Source organism: Penaeus chinensis, chromosome 39, assembly GCF_019202785.1.
Source record: "Penaeus chinensis breed Huanghai No. 1 chromosome 39, ASM1920278v2, whole genome shotgun sequence".
Classification (NCBI taxonomy): Eukaryota; Metazoa; Arthropoda; class Malacostraca; order Decapoda; family Penaeidae; genus Penaeus; species Penaeus chinensis.
In genome coordinates, this window is record NC_061857.1 from 23976871 (window position 1) to 23981870 (window position 5000).

At 37.8% G+C, this 5000-nt stretch overlaps 1 protein-coding gene across 2 annotated transcripts in view; it reads left to right on the forward strand.

The window, feature by feature from the left end:
* LOC125046811 (bestrophin-2-like) overlaps positions 1-5000 on the forward strand; it is a 21423-nt gene that overhangs the window by 4546 nt on the left and 11877 nt on the right. Inside the window, exon 1 of one of the 2 annotated variants that reach the window (XM_047644765.1) lies at positions 236-260. The exons of the other annotated variant lie outside the window; for it this stretch is intronic. The gene's annotated coding sequence lies outside the window, so the exon portion shown is untranslated. Of the gene's footprint in view, positions 1-235; positions 261-5000 lie in introns of those variants that run through there. 2 annotated transcript variants of the gene reach the window in all.

Genomic DNA, 5000 nt, shown 5'->3' on the forward strand with positions numbered 1-5000 from the left:
ACACACACACACACACATACACACACACACACACACTACACACACACATTACACACACGCAAACACGTACTTACATGACCTTATCTCACAGCTCTCGGGCACCACTGCCGGGCGATAGCAGTGCCCCGGAATCCCCGCTTCGCCATTATCCGCACATCCACATCCGCTCCGAATAACGCCCCCCCCTCCCCCTGCGACGATTCGAACTGGTGCCAAGGAGCCGAGTCCAGTGGCACGAGCAGCGGCGCCATTTCCAGGAGGTACTGCTACCGTCCGTGTTTGCAGTGGTGCCAAATCTCGTAGGACGGTGTTTGCAATGGTGCCAAATTTCGTATTGCGATGTTTGCAATGGTGCCAAATTTCGTATGGCGATGTTTGCAATGGTGCCAAGTCTCATAGGGCGGTGTTTGCATTGGTGCCAAATGTAGGTGGATGCTTGTTTGTAATGGTGCCAAATTTCGTATGGCGATGTTTGCAATGGTACCAAGTCTAAGTGAATGCTTGTTTGTACTGGTGCCAAATGTAGGTGGATGATTGTTTGTATTGGTGCCAAATCTCATAAGGCGATGTTTGCTATGGTGCCAAGTCTAGGTGACTGCTTGTTTGCAATACTGCCAAATGTAAGTGGATACTTGTTTGTATTGGTGCTAAATCTCGTATGACGATGTTTGCAATGGTGCCAAATCTATCTGGATATTTGTTCAGATTGGTGCTAAATCTAGTTGTATGCTTGTTCGTATTGGTGCCAAATCTCGTATTACAGTCTTAGCAGTGGTTCCAAGTCTAGCTGGATGCTTGTTTGTACTGGTGCCAAATATATCTGACTGCTTCTTTGCGCTGGTGCCACATTGCGGTAGGTTGTGGCTGACACAGGTTCCAGAATACTATTCGCGTTGGCACCAGGTCGTGGGAGGGTAATTTCTGACACTGGTGCCACACCCGGATGGGCAGAAGGGGTATTCCCAATGACACAGCCTAGCTTCCTCCTACACCCTCCGTCCTCCGTCTCCTAACACTATCTTCACCCTCTTTTCTCCCCCTTTTCACCCTCTCTTCACACTATCTTCACCCTCTTGGTTCCCTCTTTTCACCCTCTTTTCACTCTTTCTTCACCTTCTTTTCATTCTCTTTCTACCCTTTTCGTTAACCCTCCATCCTAAGAGATGCAAAATCCCCCTCCCCCTCTCTCTTTTCTCCCTCTCTCTCTCTTTTTTTTTCCTCTCTCTCTCTTTCTCCATCTCTCTTTTTATTTTTTCTCTCTCTCTTCTCCCCCTCTTTCTATTTTCTCTTTCTTCCTTCTTCTCCCTCTCTCTTTCTCTTTCTTCTCTCCCTCTCTCTCTCTCTCCTTCTCCCCCTCTCTTTCTATTTTCCTTCTCTCTCTTATTTTCCCCCTCTTTCCATTTTCTCTTTCTTTCTTCTTTTCCCTCTCTCATTCTCTTTCCTCTCTCCCTCTCTCTCTCCTTCTCCCCCTCTATTTCTATCTTCCTTCTCCATCTCTCTTTTTATTTTCTCTCTCTCTCTTCTCCCCCTCTTTCTATTTTCTCTTTCTTTCTTCTCCCTCTCTCTTTCTCTTTCCTCTCTCCCTTTCTCTTGCCTTCTCTCTCTCTCTCCTCCCTCTACTCCTCAGTGCCACACCCCCTCTGCCTGGTGCCAGTGCCTCACTCGGTGCCATACGCCGATCGATGCCAGACACCAACCAAGGACTGTAGACTTCGCTGTAAGAAAAAAATAAATAAAGCAATAAGTGAATAGATAGTGAATAGATAAATAAGTAGATAGGTAGATAAATAAATAAATGATTAAATGAATAAATGAATATTTGAATGAATGAATAAATAGAGAAAAAAAGAAGAGAAGATTAAGAATTAAGCATCCATTAGCGTTCCAATTCTCACCCTAATGTGGAGAACGTGAGTTGATTTTTTTTTTTTTTTTTTTTTTTTTTTGAAAGTTTCGAAGCCTTGCGGGAGAATCGAGAGGATGCCGTTCTTTGTTTTTGTTTTGTTTTGTTTTGTTTTTATATTTTTTTCAATGTCCTTTCGTTGTCTCTTCTTTTTTATGTTTTGTTTTGTAGTTACTGTAGTATTTCAAATGTATTATTGTTGTTTTGTTGCTATAATAATGATGATAATAATAATAATAATAATAATAATAATAATTCTTATTATTATTGTTATTATTATATTACCATTATTTCGTTATTATCTTGATCTTTGTTATTGTTATTATCGTCATTGTTACCTTTATGTTATTTTTGTTATTGTTATTATCATTATTAATACTATTATCATAACTCAACTTATTATTGCTATTAATGATAATAATAATAATAATAATGATATTATTATTATTATTAATATTGTTCTTTTGTTATTGTTGTTAATATCATTGTTGTTATTATTATTGTTATTGTTATTATTATTAATAGTATTATTGCTGTTGTTGTTATCATTCTTATTATTATTATTATTATTATTATTATTATCATCGTCGGCATAAACATCAAAATCATTTGTTTTGTTCTTCCCCCTTGTTTATTTCTGTGGCATTTCATGTTGTTGTTGACATAGTTATTATTATTAGATTATTATTATTGTCATTATCCTCATCGTCATTCTCTTTATCATTAACAGCATCATTATAATATTTTCTAGGATGTTCAGATTCGCTTTATACTAACTTGTTTCTCCTTTTATTCATTCAGAAAGAAAAATTCTTAATTTTTTTTTTTTTTTTTTTTTTTTTTTAATGGCATTAAGGTTACAATTACTAAATCGAAAATGTATACTTTGCTGGGCATTTCTCATATTTATTTTTCTTCTTCGTGAATTAAAAAAAATAATCCATTAATACCCGCCATTACCCAAGTAGGTCAATAAGAATCGGCAGAATATTCTTAATAGAGAAAAAAAAAATCTTTTGAAAAATCTCAGGTCAGGACGGGTCATTACCACTTACGGAGGTCGACGTCTCAGCGCCCCCCCCGGTTTCCTGACCCAAATGGCGCTGACATTTGACCTTTTTTGGCATTCGCTTTTTTTTCATGAACTTTATGGGAGTATTTTTAAAGTAAGGAATGTCGATAGGCAAGACAGGTCGCACACGGAAGATTGCATGTTCACACACACGCGCTCGCTCTGTACATGTTTATGCTCTCGCTCTCGCTCTCGCTCTCTCTCTCTCTCTCTCTCTCTCTCTCTCTCTCTATATATATATATATATATATATATATATATATATTTATATATATATATATATATATATATATATATATATTTATATATATATATATATATATATATATATATATATATATATATATATATATATATATAGAGAGAGAGAGAGAGAGAGAGAGAGAGAGATAAAGAAATATATGGATATGCATGAATATATGTATATGAATACTAGTATTTGTATCTATCTATCCATCTATCTATCTATCTATCTATATACATATATATATGAGAAAAATATACATTGTGTGTGTTAGATATACAGTTAATTTCCTTATCTCTTCCTATAAGGAAAACCGTATTAAGCAAACACCCGAAAAATTCCCACGTAACTAACCGAAGCCACGAAACGCAAACGCTCAATTTATTTTTTACCAAAACCTTTCGAAACTCAGCGTCGATGGCTGAGTCTCCGTCACCCACCTGTGGCTTCGACCTTCCCGCGATGGTTTCGACCTTCAAAACTTGTTGGTGGAAAGTGCATCTCACCTTTCCTGGGGGAGATGGGCAGGCGGATAAAGATGGGGGGGAAGGAGAGAGAGGCGACAAATGGAGGGGGAAAAGAAAGGAAAAGGAGGTATGTTGGTTTGTGTCCTTGGGTTCGGTGTTTCGACCATTGTTTCACTCAGGATGTTTCATTGTGCTGATGAATGAACGGGTTTTCCTCGTTATTTCATTCATGCTTTCCTGTTGTGTGTATTGTGTCTTCAGTTTTATTAACTATAAATATCTTTCATTCGTTTATTTCTCATTTTGTTCCATACCAGAACAGAATTTTTGGGATGAAAATGTAAGATTGAATTCCAGTATATTTTTACTTCGAAAATGGCTACACATAGCAAGATTTCTCGTGATTTTATGTTTATTTTCTTTTTTTTTTTTAGCAAGGTGTATTTAAAGGCTGGGATTTATGCAAATTATGGAAATACATTATGGGAGTGACTAATGCCGATCCATTAAGCCTAGCTCAGGTTGTCCTTCATACGTGTGTGTGTGTGTGTGTGTGTGTGTGTGCGTGTGAGCGTGTGGTTGTGTGTGTATCTTTGTGTGTGCATCTTGGTGTGTGTGTGAGTCTTTGTCTGTGCATCTTGGTGTGTGTGTGCGTGTCTTTGTGTGTGCATCTTGGTGTGTGTGTGTCTTTGTGTGTGCATATTTGTGTGTGTGTCTGTCTTTGTGTGTGCATCTTGGTGTGTGTGTGTGTCTTTGTGTGTGCATCTTGGTGTGTGTGTGTGTGTGTGTGTGTGTGTGTGTGTGTGTGTGTGTTTTGGTGTGTGTTTGTGTGTGCATTATTCTCATTTCCATAATTTACGATTACACTTCACTGTTACAACCAAACAAGAAAGTCTACACCCAAACCAAAGGTGAAAGAGATGAATTCCGAACGATGTTTATCCCATCGAATGAAATGACTAAAGTAAAGTAAAGAAAGAAATGAATTCACAGCCACACTAAACCAGTCTCGCCAGGCCAAAGTTTAAGGCCGCCACGTGTCTGTAAACTGCCTTGTGTAATTTTCATGTATTTTTTTTTGCTTCATCGATAAACACTACACAGGTTCTTCCTCTCTCCGTCCGAGCACCTGGTCGAGGAAACGCAGGTGTGAGTTAAAGAGTATTGAGGGGAAACTATGCACATTCGATCATCATTAATTGTAGAAAAAAAAAAAAATATTATTTTATGTGGAGATACTTCGATAATTGGCTCATGGATTGATATTCTGTGCCTTGCGTCGCATTTGTTGTTTGTTTAAGCGCTTGTTGGTCA